This window comes from Pan troglodytes, chromosome 2, assembly GCF_028858775.2.
Source record: "Pan troglodytes isolate AG18354 chromosome 2, NHGRI_mPanTro3-v2.0_pri, whole genome shotgun sequence".
Taxonomy (NCBI): Eukaryota; Metazoa; Chordata; class Mammalia; order Primates; family Hominidae; genus Pan; species Pan troglodytes.
The window spans coordinates 111,210,795-111,225,036 of record NC_086015.1 but is presented as its reverse complement, the minus strand read 5'-3'; the positions used below and the strand labels follow the sequence as shown (position 1 = coordinate 111,225,036).

The 14,242-nt window shown below is 39.6% G+C and overlaps 1 long non-coding RNA gene across 1 annotated transcript in view; it reads left to right on the top strand.

The window, feature by feature from the left end:
- The first annotated feature begins 1,264 nt into the window (after window positions 1-1,264).
- Window positions 1,265-14,242, top strand: part of LOC100613690 (uncharacterized) — a 36,070-nt gene continuing 23,092 nt past the window's right edge. Inside the window, exons 1-2 of the long non-coding RNA XR_001713511.4 lie at window positions 1,265-1,428; window positions 6,326-6,385. This is a non-coding gene — a long non-coding RNA (uncharacterized LOC100613690). The remainder of the gene's footprint in view (window positions 1,429-6,325; window positions 6,386-14,242) is intronic.

Genomic DNA, 14,242 nt, shown 5'->3' with positions numbered 1-14,242 from the left:
TGTTGTTACCATTGACTAAGGTGACAAAAGTATAGAAAAACAAAAATAAATTAGAAACAGTTTCATTTATTATAGAACCAAGATTAGGATCTAGTCAATGTAAGGGTCCAAAACTTTCGTTGATTCTATAAATTCAATATTTTAATTTAATAAAGTAAAATGTCTTGTGTAGAATGTTGCTAAACAGTAATAATCATTACAAATAGCAATTCTGTTAATCAGGTGTAAGCTGAATAATTAGGGCTGTGTGTGATACCAACTCAGACGCCAGAGTGACAAAGCCTTTCAGGAGTTATCAGGGTGCTTTTCCACTTGTCAGATGTGCACATCTAGAAAATCAATTTTTATCAATGCACTCTGAGATGATAATGTTATAGGAGGCTGATTTACGTTAACGAATCTTAGAAGGCACTGATGTATAAACCCGATGTACAATGTGTCACTCAACAGAATAACTGCCACTTGGGTCACCACAGTACTGTGCGCTGATGTGATCATCACATTTTTTCCTTGTGGGCAGGTTTAAAGGGGAGCCGAGCGTTAATCAGCTTCCTCGGTGGGCAGGGGGTCAGAATAAGGGAGAGAAGTTAGTGTTAGAGGACACACAACCCAGGTCATAGTAAAAGTTCCACAAATCATTCCTGTTCCCATAATTCACCAGATTCAATGTCTTTCTTTATTAAACAATGTGATATAGAAACCAATATAATCTTGTTGGTAACTCTCTTTTATGTAGATTTCATGTTCCTCACTCTTTAGTCTTTCTGCAGATCTGGTACATTACCATTGAGAGAATCAGCTTTCATGATGACCGTCACTTCTGTTCCTTCCTCCCTGAGATTTTGCCTTTATTGAATTTGGTGTTCCCAAGTCTCCTCCAATGCACACTTAATAGATATCATCTGATGTTACTTCTACAGATAATCTCATCCTTTCATGGATTGCTTTTGCTAGTTTAACAATCAAAGAGTGTTTTGGTTGCCTATTGCCCCATAACAAACCACTCCCAAACTTGGTGGTGTAAAATACCACCAATCATTTTATTATTAACTCCCACAAGTTTGGGAAGTTGCCTGAGCTCAGTTAGGCGGTATTCACTCAGAGTGTCTCACACACTTGCTGTCAGACTCAAATATTCTGAATGCTTGATGCTCACGTGGCTGGCATGTGGGCTGGGACTACTCAAACAGCTGGAATTTGGAACTTCTAGGGACCCTAGGAATGCTTCTTTTTCTCTGTGTGGTCTCTTCAGCATAGCAACAGCAGCGTAGCTGAACATCTTACGGATGGCCCAGGGCTCCAAAGGCTCGTTTCCTAAGTGAGAGAGAGCCTGGCTGAAGCTGTATTACCATTCATTCTCCAGCCTCCGAAGTCTCAAAGCATCACTTCCACCATACTCTAACTGTCAAGACAAACACAAAGGCCCAGGTAGGTTCAAAAAGAGGGGGAGCAGGCTCTGCTTCTTGATGCAGATGTGGCCGGGTTCTGGAGGAGAATGTGGGACTGGAAATATTATTGCAGTTCTGGAAAACACAATCTGCCATGAAAGGCAATCTCAACTTTCAGTTATTAGAGGACTGAGGGTATTTTATTACATACCAGTCAGATGCCTATTTTCAGGAGCACTGAATACTAAATATACGGCCCCTCAGCCCTGTGAGGTAGAGTGAAAGTTACAGGAATGGCAAATGAAAAAATGAAGACATCAAGATGATTTACAAATTCATAAATTTCCCACAAAATATAATATAATATATATATAATATAATATATATTGGGATCTCTGACTCTGATCTAAATAGACAAATGTTTTTCAAAATGATACTTTGATTTAGAAAGAAGAATACACTATCGATGTTCCTTTTAAACAAGTATTTGAGTAAAAGCGATGTTTCCAATGTGTGTCAGAAAGTGAATACTTGTATATTTCCGCATGGTTAGAGCTGAGCTTTCCGAGCAAATTTTACTGGGACCCGGTTGAAAGACAGGTCTTGGAAGTGAAATGATGACTGACTAGATGGTAAGAGATTTTCCTTCCAGGAGGTTTGTGTTTTCATTTCAAGTGGGGGATGAGACCCAAAGCCTTTGAGACATTCCAGAGGTTGTAAACTCAGAGATGGTTGTGTCTTCTTTCCTCATGGAGACATGTATTTATATTTCAAAGAGCAGCAACCCAGAATCCTCCTTTTTTTCTCAAGGAGAATTTGTTTACATTAGGGAGATTCAGTTTGCTTCTCATCCTCAGAAGGGGAAATTTTATACACGCTCCCAGGTTCATATTTTTGGGGCTTCCTCACGACAGTACCAACCCCATTACATGTAGAGTGGCCTCCAGCTCTGTTCACATCACTCCAAGGGGAAGAATTGGGAAAAAGGGCAGTTGAGGAGATTGTTACTGTGAGTAACTAACAATCTGTCAGTCCCAGAAATCTCATGTCTATATAAATACAGAAGTCAAAAATTTATCAATATGAAAACAGTAAAAAATATACTCAAATATGTCTATTTAAGTATATTATTTTGAATTCTCTTTTTCTTGCTGATAAATTTAGTGTTGCACTGGTTTTGCTCACAGAGGAAGTTAGAATTCACTGAAGTTTCTTTATGTGTACAATTAAGGGGCTTGTAATATATTCACAGAGTTTTGCAGCCATCACCAGAGTCAGTTTCAGAACATTTATATTCCCCCCCAAAATAAACCCCATACCCATTACGAGTCGCTCTTCATTTCTCCCCACCCAGCTCCCAGCCCCAGGCAACCACTAACCTACTTTCTGTCTCTCTAAATTCTTCTATTCTAGACATTACATGTAAATGGAATCATACAATATGTGATCTTTTGTGACTGGCTTCTTTCACTTAGCATAATGTTTTCAAGGTTTGTTCGTGTTGTAGCAGGTATCAGTACTTTATTCCTTTTTATTTCTAAGCAATATTCCATTGTACAGATGTACTGCTTCTGTGTATTCACGCATCAGTTGATGGACATTTGGGTTGTTTTCACCTTTTATTATTGTGAATAATGCTGTTATGGTATTCATGCATGTACAAGCTTTTGTGTGGACATATGTGTTTATTTCTTTTGGGCATATACCTAGGAGTGGAATTGCTGGATCAAACGGTAAATCTATATTTAACATTTTCAGAAACTGCCAGACTGTCTTCCGAAGTGGCTATAATATTTACACTCACATCAGCAGTGTGTAGGTATTTCAGCTTCTCTACATCCTCACCGACACTTACTATGTCTTTTTTATAGCAATCTTAAGGGTTTGAAGTGGTAATCATTGTATTTTTTAGTTTGAATTGTTCATATACTATCTTACTTTTATTTGTATGCATTTTGCAACTTTTGTACAAAGCACCTTCACATAAACTCTTTGTTTCCATTGGTGTGTGAGATAGATATTATTTTCTCTAAAGTCAAAAGGGTTGAATGTATTGCTCCAAGTCATATAATTAATAAATGGCCTAGCCAGAATATTCTTCAGCCTAGGTCTTCCAATTCAAACCCTCAGATATTTTTCCTTTTCTACCCAAATAGTCTGATCAAGTGATCATTTCTTTGGTCTTTGAGATGTGAGAAGGGAGGAAAAAAGCAACCAGTAGTAATCATGACTATTCTCTGTCTTCACATTTTGTCATTTGAGAATCAGCTACACATTTTCACCATCTCCTTCCATTCTACCCAATATCAGAAGGAACTTGATGAGGAATTTGCCTGTTGAGTAGTCACGTTACATGGAATGATCACCTTTTCTTCCCATCTTCATTGCCCCAGTTAAAGGGAAGATTGCTTTCAGTTTCTGAATACCCATGGAAGGACATGGTTATATTATGTCATATCATTATATCTGACCCAGTTTCTAAGGATCCAGTTGCTGATATAAATCCGAGGTTGGATCTTGCTTCATACACTACCTGGCTTAAATCCTCACCCAGCTTTCCAGGGGTTTCAACTGTATTAAATTTCCCTCTTTCTCGTTCTGAGAAAATGTTCTCATGAAAAAACAACAACAACCACCTCCTAATCTCCTCCCGCTATCTTTGGGAATTTTGGAGGCCTGGTCCAGCAGGGTGTCTTCTGATCTGATGCTCAGATCATCTCCAGGCTCTGCTGTTCCTGGCGACTCCATCTCTGGCACCTCCTTGCACCAGTTGACAACTGCTCCAATCCTACCTTCTGTTTCTGGAGCTGCTTCTTCCCTCTGCTAGGCTTCAAAGGACCTTCTCCCACTCATCTGAGAAGGTTTGCATATGGTCCCAAAGTCTGTGCTTCTCAGGGTTCCACATTCTCTATTTTGCTGCCACCAGGGAAGATTTAAGGCAAGGTATCCCAGAGATGAACCAGGAAGCTACTCACTACAGTTCCACACATGGCACCAATGTGCCTCCTTCTGAAAGGAATCAGAATGTGCTTTCTCAAAGGAAGCCTCTTTGGCATCAGGATTATTTTGAGCTGAAGACAACTGAGAATCAGCAGATGCTAGACAAGTTCTCTGCCCTTCCCTTATGTGACTAAGGACAAGGCATAAATTTCCCATTGAGGAAGGTACCCTGACCCTGCACCCACCACCCTGTACCAGGAAGAGAAAAGGGAATCTTGTCATCAAAAATGGGCAGTCAATATCAAGATGAGTTTGCATAAACAGACCTTACTAAAATAGCTCTTATGTTCTGTCAGTTCCCCCATATATTTCCTAGTCACTTCCCCACAGTTTATCATCCCTTGAAGCCCAAACTCTCTTTCTTTTGTCAAGAAAGGAATACAAGTTTCCTGGTCAAACCACTTCTCTGAGCTTTACTTATTTTCTTTATCTCCTGTACACATAAAATATTAATACAAATTGTGTGCTTTTTCTCCTATTAACATGTCTTTTGGTAGTTTAGTATTTAGGCCCCCAGTTTCTGAACCTAAGAGAATAGAGAAAAAGCTTTTCTTTCCTGATGCTTCACTAATGACAACCTTATGTCCAGAAAGGGAAAATCACCTTTAAATTTATCCATATCACGGTACTTTCCCTAGGGACTAAAAGATAGTCTTTGATATCTCCTCTTTACCTGGACATCTTAATCCAAGGGGCCATGATTATAGGTCCTGAAGTCCTTTTGACTGGACCTATCATGGGGGTAGAAAAGCCTTACTTCCCAGAGAAGACAGGCACAGACCCAGTAGGGATCAGTGTGCCTATTTCATGTCAATATAGTATGAGATTAAAAGTTTGATGGAGTCAGAAATTTTTTATTTGTCTCTTCCACAGTGCCTTTTTAATAAGTGTCAGTTGAATTGAATTCTATTAATCCACAAAGATCCAATTTAAAGACAATGAAACTCTCTGGCCTGCTTAATTTAGTTTGCATCTCACCATTTACAGGAACTACTTGTGCTAGAGACCACAATTCAGAAATGGAGTATTTTGCTATTTATGTCAGTAGGCAAAGGCACACCATTGCCCTGCCCCTGAGTGGGCCAATTTATTTTATTATTATTATTATTATTATTATTATTATTATTTAGACAGAATCTTGCTCTGTCACTCAGGCTGGAGTGCAGTGGCATGATCTCAGCTCACTGTAACCTCTGCCTCCTGGGTTCAAGCGATTCTCCTGCCTCAGCCTCCCGAGTAGCTGGGATTACTGGCGCCCACCACCACGCCCGGCTAATTTTTGTATTTTTAGTAGGCACCATGGATCTATAATCACCATGTTGGCCAGGCTGGCCTCAAACTCCTGATCTCAGGTGATCCGCCTGCCTTGGCCTCCCAAAGTGCTGGGGACCTATGTTTTAAGGACATTTGAGGCAGGAAAGAAAGCCCAATGATTTAAAACCTTCACGTGTAACCACTACATTTCCTCTAATCTTTGAAAGTAAATCATGAGCTTTTGTCAGTCCCACTTTCACTAGGTTTTCAGGCAAGGCTGTGGATCTGAGCTACAGAGACAGTGAAATGAGGCAGGGCTAACAGGTTTTTCTCATTACTGTTATAGTAGTAGCAACACAATTACAGTCATGCACCAAATAAAAATGTTTCGGTCAACAATGGTATACAATGATGGTCCTATAAGTTTATAATGGAGCTGAAAATTGCCTATCACCTAGTGATGTGGTAGCCATTGTAATGTCATAGCGCAACACATTACTTATGTGTTTGTGGTAATGCTGGTGTTTGTTTATAACAAACCTACTGTACTAATAGCACATACAATTATGTACAGTATATAATACTGGATAATAAATAGCTATGTTACTGGTTTATGTATTTACCGTGCTAAACTTTTTATTGTTACTTTAAAGTGTACTTTTGCTTTTTTTGTTGTTTTTTAGAGAAGGGGTCTCACTATGTTGTCTGGAGTGCAGTGGCTGGAGTGGAGTGGCTATTCACAGGTAAGATCATAGCCAACAACAGCCTTGAACTCCTGGGCTCAAGCAATCCTCCTGCCTCAGCTTTCTGAGTAGCCGGGACAGGCAGGCACCACTGTGCCCAGCTACTTATTTAAAAAAAGTTAACTGTAGCCGGGCGCAGTTGCTCACGCCTGTAATCCCAGCACTTTGGGAGGCCGAGGTGGGAGGATCACCTGAGGTCGGGAGTTCAAGACCAGCCTGTCCAACATGGAGAAACCCCATCTCTACTAAAAATATAAAATTAGCTGGGCGTGGTGGCCCATGCCTGTTATCCCAGTACTCGGGAGGCTGAGTCAGGAGAATTTCTTGAACCCGGGAGGCGGAGGTTGCAGTGAGCCGAGATTGCGCCATTGCACTCCAGCCTGGGCAACAAGAGTGAAACTCTGTTTCAAAAAAAAAAAAAAAAAAAAGTTCACTGTAAAACAGCCTCAGGCACGTCAGGTATTCTAGAAGAAGGCATTGTTATCATAGGAGATGACAGCTCCGTGTGTGTTACTGCCCCTGAAGACCTTCCAGTGAGACAAGATGTGGAGGCGGAAGACCATAATATTGGAGATCGTGTCCCTGTGTAGGCCAAGGCTAGTGTGTGTATTTGTGTCTCAATTTTTAACAAAAAAGTTTAAAAGGTAAAAAATTTAAAAATAGAGAAAAGCTTACATAATAAGGCTATAAAGAAATATATTTGCACAGCTGTACAAAGTGTTTATGCTTTAAGCTGTGTTATTACAAAAGAGTCAAGTTTTAAAAAATTAAAACGTTTATAATGTTAAGAAGTTAGAGTAAGCTCATTTTATTATTGAAGAAAGAATTTTTATTATAAATTTAGTGTAGCCTAAGTGTATAGTGCTGATAAAGTGTACAGCAGTGTACAATCATGTCTTAGGCCTTCACATTCACTCATCAGTCATTCACTGACTCACCCAAAGCAACTTCCAGTCTTGCAAGTTCCATTTATGGTAAGTGCCCTATAGAGGTGTACCACTTTCAATCTTTATTTTATTTTATTTTTTGAGACAGAGTTTCATTCTTGTTGCCCAGGCTGGAGTGTAATGGTGCAATCTCATCTCACTGCTACCTCCGCCTCCCGGGTTCAGGAGATTCTCCTGACTCAGCCTCTTGAGCAACTGGGATTACAGGCACCCGCCACCATGCCTGGCTAATTTTTGTATTTTTAGTAGAGACGGGGTTTCACCATGTTGGCCAGGCTGGCCTCAAACTCCTGACCTCAGGTGATCCACCTGCCTTGGCCTCCCAAAGTACTGGGATTACAGGTGTGAGCCATCGCACCCAACCCATTTGAAATCTTTATAGCATATTTTTATTGCACCTTTTCTATGTTTAGATATGTTTACAGACATAAATACTTACCATTGTGTTTTAGTTGCCTATAGTATTCAGTACAGTAACATGCCATACAGGTTTGTAGCCTAGGACCAATAGGCCATACCATTTAGCTTTAAGCAACACGTGACTATACTTGGTAAGTCCCAACATAGGGCCAGCACAGGAGGCTACTCAATTGGTTCCCCTGATATGCATGAAAGATGAGACCCTATGAATAAGTAAAATTGTACTGAACTGAGAAAGTCCATCCTGTGTTGATTCTACACTCAAATGTAAGCTGCCCTCCAGCAAATTACATAGACATTCAAGCAGGAAAGCCAGTTAAATATCAATCCTCAGAGAACAGTGATGTTTCCTGAATAAATTACCTTACCTCTTAGCAACACTCAGTTTTTTCCCCTTGACTCAATTCTCACCCACTGAGATACGATGATGCTCAGATCAGATAATGTAATGTGGCTGCCTAGATGAAAGCAAAATCCCATCACAGAGGGGCATTTACACTGGTGAACTCACATAACAAATGGTAACTGCACTTTAATTGGTCTCCACTGTTTAAATTCACAATTACTTTTGATTAGGATATGTTTACAGCAAGACGAGAGACTAAGCAATCCCACAAAGGAAGATATATATTATTCACATTTGTCTGAAAAATTAAATATACTTTCAGAATTATTCACAACCTGATATTTCAGCAAAGCTAGTTGTTCCCAGAATGGTGTTCAGCAATTACAACATAAAGACAGGAAAGGAAATATCCACATTATAGGTTATTTCAATGACTTGGGAATTTTCTCATATGTAACATTTATAGACATTTCCATTTAGCCCTAGTTTAAGTCACTTATTAACAGATATAAGAAGAAAATTAAAAAGAAGGAAGGAACAGAAGACTTTTTCTTTTCAAGGTAGCTATAGAGATTGTGTCACCCTAAAGAGTCAAGCTTAGGGAGGAAATTAATTTATTCAAAACACATTTGTTGAACTGCTAGGGATAAAAATTGGTGCAACCTACTTTGGAAAACTGGTGATTTCTATGAAAGTTGGAAATATGTGAAACCTATTATTTATCAATTTTTGCCTTAGAAATGCAAATATACGTGCACCAAAATACATTGTTAAGAAAAACTGATGGAAGGCCCTTAGGCTGAATTGGCTCGAGTGCCTTGGGTCTTTTACATAAGCAAGCAAAAGCCCAACTCAATGTAAACAGTAAAATGAAACTTAAGCTTAACTAATCAGAAACCACCAAACTAACTTCTAACTAAGGACTTTCCACTTTAACCAGTCAAATATATTTTCTTGGTGTTGCTTCCAAGAACACCTTATAAAAGTTTTCCCCTTATGTCCTGTGAGTAGAGCCCAACTGCTTGTGTTCTGATGCTGCCCAATTCATGAATGGTTGTCTGCTCAAATAAACCCTTCAAAATTTTAATGTGTCTAAATTTATCTTTTAACAACATGTGTCAGAATGTTTATAGCAACGCTATTAACACTATTTATAATAGTCCCAAACTAAAAACCTAGAGGTCCAAGAACAATTGACTGGATAAATTATGGTGCATTTATATAATAGAAAGTGATCAAGCTAGGAAAATAAACTACAGCCATACACCCAAAAATACTTAGATGAATCTTACAAACATAATGGCTTGTGAAACAAGGAAACACAAAAGGATGCAAAATTTATTATTCCATTTACATAAAGCCCAAAAATAGGCAAAATGAATGTATGGCATTAGGACTCAAGATAGGTGTTAGCTTCAAGCAAGTGAGAGGCATTGAAAGAAAACATAAGGGGTGCTTCCAGGGCTCTGCAAATGTTCCATTCTTTGATCCAGAGTGCTGGTTACATGGGTGTGTTTACTGTCAGAAATCAACTGAGCTGTACATGTATGACTTGTGTAATTTTCTACATTGGGTAATGTTAATTTAAAAGTTTACATTAAAAAATAAACCAAACAATTTTGTATGTGCTGGGTACTGAGTGACAGAAGAAAATAATGTATGAAGACAGAGCCCTGTAGCAGCTCATGGCCTTGAGGGGAGATTGGCATTCAAGGATGAGATTTTAAATAATAGTGAATCACTGAGAGATAGTGTGGAAGCTCCAGAGCAGGGGCCTTGAAGTGGGCAATAGGAGTAGGGAAAGAAATCAGGAAACATTCCTGAGGGAGGTGAGGTCCATCTGATGCTGAAATGACAACCAGGAATTATATGGTCTAATAAAGCCAGTAAGGTAGCTATAAAGGGGGAAATCCCGAGGGGCCCCTGAAAACAGGGAATATAGAGGAGCCTATTAGTTCTAAAATGGGGGTTTTAACGTTTTTGCAAGGTCTTTGACTGTGTCTCAGTTAATAATAGATGAAATCTTGAAAGTTTCTGCCTGAGAATTAAGATCACCTATATCAACACCATTGTAAATCTACATGGGATATGGCACCATTTTTTAATTTCCTCCTCTTTTCCCTACTAAGAGATTACATCTCTTTTAATCACTAACTACTCCACAATGTTTACACAGAAATATGCACCTATGGACTTGAGTTTTGTAGGATTTATTTAAAGCCGGTGAGCTTAAGTCCTTCTAAGGGAAAAAGTATTCCACATTATGAGCATCTCAAGAACTTACAGCAAATTGCTGTCCTTTTGCAATTTGATTTATAATTGAATTAACCAACCTCTTGCATGGGTGACCTTAGCTTGTTCTCTGCAGCCTCTACCTGCTGGCTCGGTTTCAAAAGACTGTTTGATGAGCAGCTCCTTGAGAGGAACCAGAAAACATCCCACCCACAGTGCTTGTTAAGGGAGCTTGACCTGAAGCCCAGAAATTAAGGTTTTAATATTCTTATCTCAAGAAAAAGGAGATACTTAAAAATAAAGTGCTCCTTTTAAATACTCAGATACTAAGGCTTCTATACTCCAACACAATAGGGTTTCTTTCTTGGGAGTTGCTGAGCCATGCTCATCCATTCCTTTTTTCAGGAACTAAACTAGAATATTTGACAAAATCCTTTAATTCTTGTTCACATGCACCTCCCCTACCCCATAAGGCTTGGGGTGCCTACTCAAATTAAGTCCCAAAGATTGATCACTTGGGTATCCCAGTTCTTCCAAGTAATTATGCAGATTTGGCTGCAATATGTCCCTGGGTCAAAGCTATATATTGAAAAAGAGCAAGCTATATCACCAAGAAGGAGATGGGATTTGCAAAATCCCTTCTCTAGAGGAGAAGTCATAAACTGAAGTCTTGGGATAAGGCAGACGGGGGAGGAAGAGGTGGAAAAGCTGATCTGAATCTGTCAAAATCTTGCTCAGTGTTGCTTAGGATGAGGGAGGCAAGTGCAACAGAGCCACACTCCAAAGAAACCCAGAAGTGGAGAGTTGTGGTACTCAAGAAGATCAGTATTATCAGGATCACACACAGGAGAAGCTGGGTAGACAGCATCCACTGGGCTCAGGCAAATCTGCTGTGAATACCATAGCATTGCTGCTTTCCCACTGGGCCCAGGACTTGACAGTGCTGAGAGGCTTCTCCATGCACCATGACACGGTAGTCAGGTAGTCAGGGGCAGAACAGCAAGCAGTACCAGGGAGTCCCAATTCCCTGCCTAGGGCTTTGCCTGGGCCAGTGGGATTTCAGGAGTCACAGCACCCACCAGCTCACCAAATATTTGAATAGAAAAATTGGTAAGAGGCTAGTTTTAGCAATGTTACAGACTAAATAATCTGAAAATTGTCCATCTACCAAGAAATGCCAAGAGAACATTAATTCACATCCTTATACATTTTCATTTGAGAATAGTAGAAAGTAAAGAAAATTCCCAAAGGCCAAAAACAAAAAGGAAACTGGAAGCCAGAGTAGAAAATGCATGAGATGATGCTGTGCCAACTGTGGAGATAGAATGGTGCCTGCTTCCATTACCTAGGGGCTTGGGTGTTAACCCCATAAAGGAACAGGAACTGGGACTTACATAATGAGGCAGGGAGGACTGAAACTGTGTCCATTCCTCTTCCACATGAATCCAGGATTCTTGGAATGGACTGTAAAAGTGTGGAGTCAAGACTTTGTGTTTCCTCTCTAACATGTAAAGAGCTTAGAAGTTGTCGCTATTGCCCTTACAACAAAATGAAGCTGGACAAACTGAAAATCAATGACTTTTCTTGGACTCACTATAGAGCTGAGTTTGCAGAGTAAACCACTACCCTGAAATCTGGAAAGGCAGGTGCACCCATAGATCCTCAGCTGAGATCCAATTACCTGAAATAGAAGCTGCCATTAGGAACACTTAAAAGGTAATTTTAATGAATTGCTGGAAGCTGAGTGTGGAATAACCTAAGGGTCACAAACTCCTGGAAGACATAGTCTTGGGGCCCAGGTGGGGCACATTTTTCAGGGTCATTACCTCCAGGGACTCTACCAGATTCTCCTGGTGAAGATCTAAGAGAGATTCCCTGATGACTCTGACTCTGGCTGGGAAGAGGGCAGGGGTGGGCCAGGAGATCATTGTGAAATACACCCAGAGATCTCCCGGGGAAAAGACTTTGCCAGAGCCTTATCCCAGATAGAGAAAGTACATTTCTCCAACTCTAGCTCCCTTTAATCTTCTTGTTTTCTGTAAAGGGGCTTGGGGCATGGGGAGGGAGAATAGAAGTCAGAGTTTGAGGAAGCAGATTGGGAACCCTGCAGCTAGGAAAAGAGTCAGAGACTGGTGCTGGGGGCGGGACGGGGGAAGCTATACTATTGGAGAAATATTTCTGAAGGTAAAAGACTTGAAACATAGACTCAATAATGGACTGAGATTTAATTTAATTGGAAGATTATAGAACATTTTCCCTCCCATACATCTTAGTGCCACACAATCGGGGCTCCAGAATAACACTGGATACAGCTAAAGGAGCTGCAAAACAGAGACTGAGGATAATGAAAGCCCTAAGTCACGAGTGGAGACAAAGCAAGGACACTAGACGAATTTGAAGCCTCTGGCACCTACAGCTACAGAAAACATTAAACACAATCTGTCTTAATCTGTTCAGGGTACTGTAACAAAATACCTTAGACTGGGTAACTTATACACAATGGAAATTTTTTCGTTCACAGCTCTGCAGGCTGGAGTTCACCATTCAGCATCTGGCAAGAGCTTGGGTATTAACCATTTTTGCTTTGAAGATGGTGCCTTTTCACTGCGTCTTCACATGGCAGAAGGGATAAATGAACTCCATTGGGCCGCTTTTATAAGGGCACCAATCCCATTCATGAGGGCTCCGTCCCCAAGACCTAATCACTTCCTAAAAGCCCCATCTCTTAATACTATTGCACTAGGGATTAGGATTCAACATTTGGCGAGAACAGAAACATTTAGGCCATAACACAGGTAAATTCCTAGCCAGATCCTCATACAGGCTTGTTTACCTCAATCCGTATTACCTGACACAACATTTTCAGCTTTTAACAAAAGATTACAAAGCATACCAAATGGGAAAAAAAATACAATCTGAAGAAATAAAGCAATCATCAGGATCCAACTCAGATATGAAAACGTTGAAATTATAAGACAGAATTTAAATAACCATGATTAAAATGGTAAAGACTCCAATGTAAAGAGTATACACTGTGTAAAAACAGAGGGCAAATGTAAGCAGAGACATGGAAATTCCATGAAAGAACTAAAAGGAAATATTAGAAATCAAAAACTTGGTAACAGAAATCAAGAATACCTTTAATTTGCTCAACAGTAGATGTTACACAGATAAGGAAAAAATTAGAGAGCCTTAATATAGGTCAACAGAAACTTCCTAAACTAAAATGCAATGAGAAAAGAGAATGTATGTATTTTTGAAAGAAGTTGTGCTCACATTTGCCTCTTTTTCTTTTTTTCTTACATGAATTTATAGGGTAGACATGTAATTTCGTTACATGGATACATTGCATAGTGATGAAGTCAGGGCTTTTAGTGTATCCATCACCCAAAGTAACTTTTTATTATCCACCCCCTTCCAATCTTCTCCACTTTTCCAAGTCTTTACTGTCTGTTATTCTGTACTCCATGTCCATGTGCACATGCTATTTAGCTCCCACTTGTAAGTGAGAAGAGGTGGTATTTCTGTTTCTCAGTTGTTGCACTTAAAACGATGGCCTCCAATTCCATCCATGTTGCTGCAAAAGACATTTCCTTCTTTTTTATGGCTTCATAGTATTCTGTCATATGTATTTATATAGTGTGTGTGTGTGTGTGTGTGTGTGTGTACACACACCACATTTTCTTTATCCAATCATCTTCTAATGGCCACTAAGGCCAATTCCACTTTGGTATTGTCAATAGTATTGTGATAAACATGAGTGAAGGTATCCTTTTGGTACAATGGTTTCTGAGAAAAGATAATTTAAAAAGGAGAACAGAACATTCAAAAAAATTGTAGAACAATTGCAAAAGGCATAACGTGTGTAAATGAAATATTAGAAGAAGAAAAAGAAGAAAGTAAAGTAGAAAA